Below are 12,415 nucleotides of genomic sequence, written 5' to 3'. Positions count from 1 at the left end.
GCGACACCATCTCCAAGTGAGACCTGTGTTTCACCTCCTTCCAAGAGGAATCCTCCAGGTCATTGTCAAGCATACAATCTACAGGCATGGTTGGACTCACAGCTACCCTCAAGAGATCCCCCCATTCAAAGGGAACCTGTGCCACCTTGCACAGGTGCTCTGAGTTATCTACTGCAATTACTTGGTGAAGTACATAGGGATCTATCTGCTCTTCAGACACCAGGGCCCTCATTACAACCCTGGCGGTTGGTGAGAAAGCGGCGGTAATACATCCAAAAGACCGGCGGTAATAAATATGAAATTATGACTACAGCAGAAACTGCTCAGACAGACAGCCACTTTAACACACCGACCGCCAGGGCGAAACCAACAGGCACCACAGTGGTAACCGCCTACAGCCAGGCGGAAGACAGTGTTCCACTCACTGGATTAAGACACAGGAAACCGCCACCTTTTCCGGGGCGGTACCAATGACATCAAAAGCCTGTCGGAAACACTGCACAGAAGGGAAAGGACTCACCTGTGGAGACTCAGGGAAGAACCACGCCACCAGGGAGCCCGAGTTGCAGGTGTTCCCCATGATCTTCTACCTTCTGCTCCATTACGAACACCAACGCCGGCGAAGACGACCACGGTGAGTACTGCCGCCTACCACACAGGGGAGGGGGGAGGAAAAAGAGAGTGACACACACATGCAGCACCCTCACCCCAACACCATACACACAAACAGATGCAGTGGCATAACATATTAACCCTGTACCCCTCAGGGATAATGCAAGGACAAAAGGAATTGATTAAAGTGAGTGTAATAAGACAAAATAGTATAAATAAGTGCATCCAAATAAAAAAGTATATACATATTTACAAATGTAGGAACACTGCCCAGTCCTCAATGTCCGTAGGCCACAGGGCAACATCACATGGTCCAAGGCCCCACCTTACTCCTGCAACAACACGGAGAGAACACTGCAGGGGCATCAGGTCAAAAATGGACAGGCACCTCAGGGGGACGGGGAATGGGGGGTCGCCCCAGCCGGAAGATGGTACAACGCCACTGGTCCTGGAGGGGCAACATGCCCTGTGCTTGGTCCTGGGGAGTGCAAGGCCACAGTCTCTCGAGTGATAACTTGCCCACTGGCTCTGGAGGGGGCAACATGCCCTGTGCTTGGTCTTGGGGAGTGCAAGGACACAGTCTCTCAAGTGGGTGACTTGCCCACATGCCCTGGAGGGGGCAACATGCACTGTGCTTGGTTCTGGGTAATGCAAGGGCACAGTCCCTCAAGTGGGTGATTTGCCCACTGTTTGGTCCTGGGGAGTGCAAGGTCACAGTCTCTCGATTGGGTGATTTGCCCACTGCTTGGTCCTGGGGAGTGTAAGGCCACAGTCTCTCAAGTGGGTGATTTGCCCACTGCTTGGTCCTGGGGAGTGCAAGGCCACAGTCTCTCAAGTGGGTGACTACTTCCACTGATTCTGGAGGGGGCATTGTACCCAGTAAGCTTCATCCTGGGGAGGATGTGGTGAGTGGATGGCTTCACCACTGGTTCTGGGTGGGCATTGTGCCCATCCTGGGGAGGATGGGGTGGGTGGATGGCTTCTTCCCCTGGTTCTAAAGGGGGCATTTTGCCCTGTGATGCAGATCTTGGGGAGTGCAATGTCACAGTACCTCACCTGGGTGTCAGACCCACAGGATTTGCTGGAGCCAGGCCGCACAACAGCCCATGGAGGCAGGACTACACACTGTCCTTCGGCAGTGATGGCTGCTCAGTGGTGGTAGTGGTGGTGTTGCTGGTGGAGCTGGCAGTGGTGGGGGTGAGGCTCCAGCCCTTCCTCGGCAGCCTCGTGCAGCTGAACCACCATGGTTGGAGATGGGGGCTCCAACTGAGTCCTTTCTGCCTGCTGGTGCAGACCCCTTGCCCTTTCTTTTAACAGCCGGGGATTGCTCCTTGCCCTTTCTTTCAGCAGCTGGGGGTGCCTCCTTGCCCTCCCTTTCAGCAGCTGGTGGTGCCTCCTTGCCCTTCCTTTTAGCAGCTGGAGTTTGCCTCCTTGTCCTTCCTTTTTGTAGCTGGGGAAACCTCCTTGCCCTTCCTTGCAGCCCTTGGTGCAGGTACCCTTTTAGTGTGGCTGCCTGGTGCCAGGGATCCTCTCCCACCTGAAGTAGCTGTGGACACTACTGTGCCCGTGGACTGGGTGGCTGAGGTGCTTGCCTGGGTTTTGACCGCCCTGGCCTGACGTGACAGACGGGGGAGGAGTAGGTAAGAGGTCAATGGTGGAGAGGAAAAGTTGCTTAGGGACATTGGGGCAGGAAGAGGGAGAATGTTTTGGGAGTTGAGGAAGAGAGGGTGGTTGTAGGAGGTGTCAGTCCGCTGTGTTTGGGTGCAGGTGCATGGGCTGGATGCTGTTGTGAGATGGACGGCTGTTGGATGTCTGACAGCTTGTGTTTTTGTACTTTGGGAGGAGGGGGCACAGACACAGTGGGAGAGGACGCAGGGGATGTGTGCATGGATGTGGGGGTGGTGACTGCCAGTGAGGGGCGTGTACTGTTAGGTGTGCTGGTGATGGTGGTAGTGGATGAGGATGTAGTGCATGCAGGTGTGAGTGGAGACGCAACTGGGAGGGAGGTGGACGAGGAGGAGGAGGGGGCCACAGTGGAGGCAGTGGATGTTGGTATGTCTGCTTCTGGAGGGTGTTTGTATGAGTGCCTGTGGGATAAATTGTGGTGCTTGTGTTTGCTATGTCCACTCTTGTGTGCTGTCCTGGGTGCATGCTGGTCTGACTGTCTGCTTGGGATAGGTTGGGGTTGAGGGGAATGGGGTTGGGTAGAGGAAGTTGGAGGGGGGAGGCTAGAAACAGGGACAACGGCTGCCATCAGAGAGGAGGCCAGAGCCTGGATTGATCTATGTTGGGCCGCCATGCCAGTGTGAATGCCTTCCAGGAATACATTTGTCTGTTGCATTTGGGCTGCCAGCCCCTGGATGGCATTTACAATGGTTGACTGCCCATCAGAGATGGATTGCAGGAGGTCAATAGCCTCCTCACTCAGGGCAGCAGGGCTAACTGGGGCAGGGCGTGAGGTGCCTGGGATGAAAGAGATGCCCACCCTCCGGGGTGAGCGGGGAAGGGAAACTCGCTGAGGGGCTGCTGGGAGGGTGGTGGTGGTACGGGGTTGGTGGCTGTACCTGTAGCTGGGGTAGGCACAGAGGTGTCCGCCACCACCAGGGAGCTTCCATCGGAGGAGGAATCCGTACCAGAACTGTCCTCTCCAGTCTCTGCCGTGGTGCTCCCCTCACCCTCCCTCCCACTGGTGCCCTCACCGTCGGTGGATTCGGCATCCTGGGTCCTGTGGGATGGAGCTCCCTCCTTCGCCAGTGCCTCTGCTCGTCCGCCAGATGATGCTAATGCACATAAGGACAGGGAGACAAAACAAAAAGGAGGGGAAGAGACAAAGGATACACTGGGTCAATGGCTGCACCCACACCACTGTTGGCGTACATACCACCCTCACACACAGGGAACAGGCTTACACACTATGCATGACACTACTAGTAACACTGTTAGCCACCAGCGCATGGGATGGACACATACCGCCAACTGCATCATACCTGGGACCCACACAGCCCTGGCCAGTAGTGGATGCCCACAAGCTATGTAGGAGGAATATCACATCAGAACCCTGCCCAACATGGGATCTACTCTGCAATGTCAGGCCTGGCCTAGGGGCACCCACAGATACACATCCACCACCCGGATACCACCCCACCAGGCGTAATTTGTAATGATGGGTGCTGTACTCACCCCTTGTGGCTGCTGTGATGCCCTGAAGCGCCCACCCAGCTCAGGATAGGCCACCGCCAATATGCGGACCATCAGGGGGGGTCAGGGTTCGACGGGCACCCCTTCCTCGTTGGAAGGCCATCCCCAGCTGGGCCTCTGCGGTCTTCTGTGCCCAGCATCTCAAGTCATCCCACCGTTTCCAACATTGGGTGCTCTGCCTGCCGTAGACCCCCAGGGTCCGCACGTCCTTGGCGATGGCACGCCATATACCCTTCTTTGGATGGATGCTGGGTATTAGTCAGACCGTCCTGCCTGTTACACTTATGGCCCATTTGCACACACAGGCCCCAGCACACAAGCTGCACGCCGCCCAGGGGACATCCACCAACCCCCCACACGAGGCCTTCACACACCTCACTCCATGCATTCCTGCCCCATGCATCGTGCTCACAGTGTACTCACCTGTTGGTCTGGAGGCCCATACAGCATTCGGTACTGGGGTAGGACCCCATTCACCAGTCTCTCCAACTCCGCCGAGGTGAAGGCAGGGTGCCTTTCCCCAGTCATACGAGCCATGGTCAGTTCCAGACACAGGTCACAGCAGCACATGCAGTGTAGGTCCTTTCCTGTTGAAGGTCAGGTAGCAAGTGAGTGAACAGATTGAAAATGCCAGTCACATCCGCGGCAGTGCATACCGTCACCGCCGGCATATATCACCATTGGTTAATGTACACCATAGGGCCCAATGTTCTCCAATGAGGAGTTGCACGGCGGATTTCGACTGCCTCCCGCAACGGCTCACAACATCAGCGGAATTACCTCATTTCCACCTGTCCCTCCTTACAGGATCCTAACTGCATCACAGTACACAAATGCAAAATTTGGACGTCTCCAACAAAATAATGTTACAATCACAACATGCATTGAAATGTAGTGGTTCGAATAAAGAGATAATGATCAGCTGCTCACCATTTTGCCCCATAGATTGCAATGGTTGCGGATAAATAGGAGATGGAGACATCCCCCCATGTACAGACCCCTGGTGGTTATGGCAACACTGGAGGACAGGCACATTATTCTTACCTACAGACTTGACAGGGCCACAATCACGGAGCTGTGTGCCCAACTGGGGCCTGACCTGATCTCTGCTATCCATCACCCCACTTGGATCCCCCCTCTTGTGCAAGTTCTATAAGTGCTCCATTTCCTGGCAACTGGTTCTTTCCAAGTGACAGTGGGCTTGGCAGCAGGAATGTCACAGCCAATGTTCTCAATAGTGCTGACCAGAGTGTTGTCTGCCCTGATTAAACACATGTGCAGCTACATTGTTTTCCCCCAGGTGGAGGATTTTGCCACAGTGAAAGCTTACTTCTATTCAATGGGAAATATCCCTAACATAATTGGGGCAATTGATGGAACACATATTGCATTCCCCCCCCACCGGCAAAATTAACAGGCATTCAGAAATCGAAAGAATGAATGTCCAGATGGTGCGTCTGGCGGACCAGTACATATCCCATGTCAATGCTAAGTATCCTGGGTCTGCGCATGATTCATTTATCCTGAGGAATAGCAGCATCCCAAATGTGATGGCCCAAATACAGAGGCACAGGGTGTCCCTGTTTCCACCCACCCCCCTTCAACTTCCTCTTTCCAATCCCATTCTTCTCAACCCCAACCTATCCCAAGCAGACAGGCAGACGAGCATGCACACAGGACAACACACAAGAGTGGCACAGGCAAACACAAGCACCACACATCATCCCACAGGCACTCACTCAAACACCATCCAGATGCAGACATACCTACATCCACTGCCTCCATTGTGACCCCTCCTCCTCATCCTCCACTTCCCTCGCAGTTGCATCTACACTCACATCTGCATGCACTGCATCCTCATCCACTACTGCCATCACCAGCACACCTATCAGAACACACACCTCACAGGCAGACACCGCCACAACAGCCATGCACACGTCCCCTGTGTCCTCTCCCACTGTGTCTGTCCCCCCATCCCAAGGTACACAAACGCAAGCACTAAGACACCCAACAGCCATCCACCTCACAACAGCATCCAGCCTATGCATCTGCACCCAAACACATCAGACAGACACCTCCCACAACCACTCATCTTTCTTCACTCCCAAACCTTCTCACTCTTCCTGCCCCAATGTTCCTAAGCAACTTTCTCTCTCCACCATTGACCTCTTCCCTACCCCGACCCCCACCAGTCCTTCACATCTGGCCAGGGTGGCTAAAACCCAGGCAAGCACCTCAGCCACCCAGTCCATGGGCCAAGTAGTGTCCACACCCACTCGTGGTGGTAAAGGATCCAGGGCACCAGGCAGCCTCATGGAAAGGGTGCCTGCCCCAAGTGCTGCCCGCAAGGGCAAGGAGCCCTTCCCAGCTGCTGCCCTGAAGGGCAAGGTGCCATCCCCAACTGCCACCAGGAAGGGCAAGGAGCCTGCCCCAAGTGCTGCCAAGAAGAGCAAGGAGCCACACCCAGCTGCTGCCAGGAAGGGCAAGGGGCCTGCACCAGCAGGCAGGAAGGACAAGGGGCCTGGAGCTGGGACTCAGTCGGAGCCCCCAACAACAACTATGGTTGTGCAGCTGTCCGAGGCTGCAGGGGATGGGCAGGAGGTTCCCCCCACAACCACCACCAGCAGCAGTACCACCACCACCAGCAGCAGCAGCACCACTACCACCACTGAGCAGTCGTCACCTCTTGTGGACGGTCTGTAGACCTGCCTTCCATGGTCTGTTGCGCAGCCTGCCCCCTGCAAATCTTGTGGGTATGACACCCAGCTAAGAGACTGTGACCTTGCACTCCCCAGGATCTGAAGCACAGGGCACGATGCCCCCTCCAGAACCAGTGGGTATGACACCCACTCACCCCATCCTCCCCAGCATCAGAAGCACAGGGCATTATGCCCCCTCCAGAACCAGTGGGTATGACACCCACTTACCCCATCCTCCCCAGGAACTGAAGTACAGGGCATGTTGCCCCCTCTAGAGCATGTGGGCAAGTCACCCACCTGAGACCCTGTGGCCTTGCACTCCCCAGGACCAAGGACAGGGCATGTTTCCCCCTCCAGAACATGCGGGCAAGTTACCCACTTGAGAGACTGTGGCCTTGCACTCCCCAGGACCAAACACAGGTCATGCTGCCCCCTCCAGAACCAGTGGCGTTGTTCCATCTGCCGGCTGAGGTGCCCCCCCTGTTCCCCGTCCCCCTGAGGTGCCTGCCTATTTTCCAACTGATGCCCCTGCAGGGTTCTCACCGTGTTGGTGCATGAGACAAGTGGGGCCTTGGACTTTGTCCTGTGGCCCACGCACATTGAGGACTGGGCAGTGTCCTTTGAACTGTACATATGTATATACTTTTAGATTGAATGCTTGTATTTTTACTGTATAAATATTATTACACTCACTTTCATCTATTCGTGTTGTCCTTGCATTATTCCTGAGGGGTACGGGGTCAATATGTTTTCTTACTGCATCTGATTGTGTGTATGGTGTTGGGAGTGTGTGTTTTGCGAGTGTGTGTCACTCTCTTTTTCCTCCCCCCTCCCCTGTGTGCTAGGCCGCTGTTCTCACCGTGGTCGTCTTTGCCATCATTGGTGTTGGTGGTGGAGCAGGACGTAAAATATCATAGGAAAGATTTGCAGCTCAGTCTCCATGGGGTCGTGGTTGTTCCCTGTGTCTCAAAAGGTGAGTCCTTTCCCTTCTGAGGTCTGTTTCTGTCAGTCTTTTACTGTCGTTGGTACCGCCCGGAAAAGGTGTCAGATTGATGTGTCTTAATATGGTGGGTGGAACATTAACTTCTGCCTGGCTGTAGGTGGCTACCGCGTGGTGTCTGTTGTTTCCTCCCTGGCGGTTGGTGCGGTAAAGTGGCTGTCTATCTGAGATCTTTCCGCCTTGGTCATAATATGGCGGTAGTTACCGCCAGCCTGCTAGCGGTATTACCCCCACTTTATCACCGACCTCCAGGGTTGTAATGAGGGCCTATGTTTGCTAGTGGGTTTGCCTTTAAGCCAGCTCAAGATAGCTTGAGCTTCTTTCTTGTGCTTGGAAGTTGACCATAATTTGTCTTTGGATCTCCAAGTAATCTTCTTTTTGGGAATTGCTCCTTGATTGACGTGTAGCTTATTATCATTTCATTTTTTTTTGCAATATCCCTGAGCTCAGTCTGAGATGGTAAATCTGTACTACTTACAGACTCAACCTCCTCTATAAGGATAGGGGTGCAGTTGTCAGGTGTGATATAACTTTTGGGATGTTTTGCAATGCCCTGGGCTTGGTCAGATCCCCTTTGTTTACCAATGTTGTAGGTAAAAGAAATCCCTCTATGAGGCAGTGCACTATACAGCAAACATTGCCTTGAATTTAAGAGTGTTAGAATATGATGGAACAAAATCATGGAAAGTACAGTGCATCCATCCCCCCAACACTTAGGCCCTCATTACAACCCTGGCGGTCGGTGTTAAAGCGACAGTAAAACTGCCAACAGGCCGGCGGTAAAAAAAATGGAATCACGACCGTGGCGGAAACCACCAAAATAGACAGCCACTTTAACACTCCGACCGCCACGGCTGTAGAAACAAACAGCGCGGCGGTCACCGCCAACACACAGACGGAAGACAATGTACCGCCCACACCATTATGAGAGGCCAATCCGCCACCTTTTCCGGGGCGGATTCACCGCAAACAAAAACACAGCGGAAACAGGACTTGGAAGGGAAAACGCTCACCTCTACACACCCCACGAGGAACCAGGATGCCATGGAGCCGGAACTCCAAATTCTACCTGCCATTCTCTTCCTGCTCCTCTACCAGGAGCACGAACGCCGGCGGCGACGACCACGGTGAGTACTGCACCTACAACACAGGGGAGGGGGGAGGGAAAAGAGGGTGACACACAATCATGCAACACGCAAAACCCCCACCCTCACCCACTACAACACACACACAAATACATGTTGATACATTACATTTATACCTCCCAACCCCCACTGGAAGAACGCAAGGCCAAAAGGAAATGAGTTGAACGAATGTAATCCATAAAAATCCATTAGTCAAAATTATATATACACTATTAACAAATATATACACCAAGAATTCAAGTCCATGTACTGCACCTACATAGTCCGTGGACCACTGGGCCCAAAATGCATGGGCGAGGACCACACAAGATACCCGATCAAAACGGAGAGAACACTGCAGGGGCATCACATCGAAATAAAACAGGCACCTCAGGGGGAATGGAAGGGGGGCACCTCAGCCGGATGAGTGCACAACGCCATGCCCATTGATGTGTCCTGGGGAGTGCAAAACCACAGTCTCACAAGTCTCTCCAGTGGGTGGTGTGCCCACTGCTTTATCCTGGGGAGTGCAAAGCCACAGTCTCACAAGTCTCTCCAGTGGGTGGTTTGCCCCCTGCTTTATCCTGGGGAGTGCAAAGCCACAGTCTCTCAAGTCTCGCCAGTGGGTGGTTTGCACACTGCTTTATCCTGAGGAGTGCAAAGCCACAGTATCACAAGCCTCTCCAGTGGGTGGTTTGCCCACTGCTTTAGCCTGGGGAGTGCAAAGCCACAGTCTCTCAAGTGGATAACAGTTCTCCACTGTTTCTGGAGGGGGCTTTGTGCCCAGAGTGCTTCATCCTGCCAAGGACAGAGGTAGTGGATGCCTTTCTCCACTGGTTCTGGAGGGGGCTTTGTGCCCAGAGTGCTTCACCCTGCCAAGGACAGAGGTAGTGGATGTGACAATCCACTGACGGTGGGCCTACATGGAATCTGTCCAGGCCCCTGGAACTGACCACCAGCTTCGTACGACTGACCACTGGGGATGGCAGCTATGACTGCGGTGGTGCCACTGGCACATGATGTGGCGTGGCCGCTGGCGGTGCTTGCGGCTGCCTCAGTAGCGGCAGTGCTTGCGCCACTCATTGGCCAGCGGTGCTGGTGGGTGGCTCAGTGAGCGTGCTGCTGGCGGCTGTGTCATGGGCAGCGGTGCTGGTGGCAGCGGTGTCCTCGGCTGCGGTGCTGGTGGCGGCGATGTTCTGGGCAGCGGTGCTGGTGGAGGTGGTGTCCTGGGAAGCGGTGCTGGTGGTGGCGGTGCAAGTGGCGTGCTGGTGGCGGTTTTGTCCGCTGTGCAGGTTGGCGGCGACTTCCCTTTCATTCTCTGCCCCTTCCCCACCTTGGATGGTGGCACTCACAACTGTAGTCCTGGAAGAGCCCTTGGTGGCAGGTGTTTTGCCCTTCTCCCTCCGGGCTGTGGCTAACTTCTTATGTTTCAGAGGTGGGGGACTGTCCTTGGCCTGGCTCCTTGGCAAACTGGCTACCCTGCTGCTTGGCACACTCCAGAAGCCGGTTACTGCTGGCACCACTGTTCCCGGTGATGTGGTGGCTGAGGTGCTGGGTTGGGACCTGGAAAGGCGGGCCCTAGGGGACAGAAGGGGTGGGGGAGATGAAGGGAAGAGTTCAAGGTTTGACAGGAAAAGTTTTTTAGACACACTGGGACGGGTAGATGGAGGGGGTTTGGGAGTGGTGGAAGAGGTAGTGGTTGAAGGAGGTGTTCGTTTGCTGACTTTGGGTGAAGGTGTATGGGCTGGAGGCTGTCGTGAGGTGGATTGCTGTTGGGTGGGTGTGTGACTGCATTTGTGTAGTTTGGGAGGTGGGCTCACAGACACACTGGGAGAGGACACAGGGGATGTGTGAATGGTAGTGGGGGTGGTGAGTGCACGTGAGCGGTGTGTGGTGATGGGTGTGCTGTGACGGAGGTAGTGGCTGAAGATGCAGTGCATGCAGGTGTGAGTGGAGACGTGACAGAGAGGGAGGAGGGAGACGAGGAGGAGGGGAACACAGTGGAGGCAGTGGATGTTGGTATATCTGCATGGGTATGATGCTTGTGTGAGTGCCTGTGGGATGTGTGGTGCTTATGTTTGCCAGAGCTACCCTTGTGTGTTGAGGTGTGTGCATGCTGGTCTGATGGTGTGCTTGGGATAGGCTGAGGTACAGGGGATTGGGGCTGGGTGGAGGAAGTTGGAGGGGGGAGGCTGGACACAGGGACAATGGCTGCCATCAGTGCTGAGGCCAGAGTCTAAAAAGCTTGCTGTTGGGCTTCCTGACCAGAATGAATGCCCTCCAGGTATGCATTCGTCTGTTGCAACTGCCTCCCTACACCCTTGATGGCATTCAGAATGGTAGACTGCCCAACAGTGAGGGATCTGAGGAGGTCAATGGCCTCCTCACTGATGGCAGCAGGGCTGACAGGGGCAGGGGCTGAGGTGCCTGGGGCGAAGGAAATGCCCACCCTCCTGGGTGAGCGGCCACAGGGCACACGCTGAGGGGCTGCTGGGAGGGCGGTGCTGGTAGGGGGGGTAGCGGCTATACCTGTAGATGCAGTGGGCACAGATGGGCCTGCCACCGCAAGGGAGCTCCCATCAGAGGAGGAGTCGGTATCGCTGGTCTCATCTCCTGTCCCCGCCGTGGAGCTCCCCTCGCCCTCCGTCCCACTGGTGAATTCGGAGTCCGTAGTCTCGCCCTCCAGGGCCATGTGGGATGCAGCTCCCTCCTGCTCCGGTGGCACTGCTCCTCCGCGTGATGATGCTAATGCACACAAGAACAGGGAGACCACAAAAAGGGGGGGAAAGAAAGTAGAAAGACGTGTTCAGTGCATGCAATTCTGCTACCGTTGGCGGACACTACAGACACAGCAGCCCTATGCACTACGCCATGCACTTGGAGTTCCCTAATTAATCACAGGGCCATGGGGTGCATGGCCTATGCCCGATTGCTGCACACATGGAAGTCACAGGAGCCTGACTAGGGGTAGATGGCTCTTAACACTGGTGGGGTGGGGTGCCACATGGCCTGCCTTACGAAGGGACCCGTGCCTACAAAACTCGCCCTGGCCTAGGGGTACCCACAGCCCACCTCCCCCACCCAAACACCTCCAATGCACGCTGAATCAGATGAATGTGACTGTACTCACCCCCTTGTGGCTGCTGTGATGCCCTCAAGTGCCCATCCAACTCCGGGTATGCCACCACAAGGATCCGGAACATCAGGGGGGTCATGGTGCAACGGGCACCCCTCCCACGTTGGGAGGCCATCCCCAGCTGGGCCTGCGCCGTCTTCTTGCTCCAGCGGCCAATGTCCTACCATCTTTTCCGGCAGTGGGTGCTCCATCTGTGGTGGACCCCCAGGGTCCGGACTTCCTGGGCGATGGCACGCCAAATATCCTTCTTCTGGTGGGCGCTAACCTACAGAAATAGTACAGGGGAAAAGGAGAAGATACAACCGTCTGGACCATCACAGTCATTGGCCCACGTTCCTACCCTTGCCATGACGCACATACACTCACCGTTGTTTCATGCACGCCTCATTCCCACCATCTCCCATCCACACCACTCCAAACAGGCATTGCACATACAGCATGCTCACAGTGTACTCACCTGTTTGTCTGGAGGACCGTAGAGTAGCGTGTAATGCGGGAGGACCCCATCCACTAGTTTGTCCAACTCCTTCGATGTGAAGGCAGGGGGCTTTCCCCAGACACTTGAGCCATTGTCGCTTCCAGACTGAGGTCACAGCAGCACTTGCAGTGTAGGTCCTCTCCTGTCGAAGATCAGGCATCAAGTGAG

This window comes from Pleurodeles waltl, chromosome 11 (genome assembly GCF_031143425.1).
Source record: "Pleurodeles waltl isolate 20211129_DDA chromosome 11, aPleWal1.hap1.20221129, whole genome shotgun sequence".
Lineage (NCBI taxonomy): Eukaryota > Metazoa > Chordata > Amphibia > Caudata > Salamandridae > Pleurodeles > Pleurodeles waltl.
Note: the sequence above shows the minus strand (reverse complement) of the source record.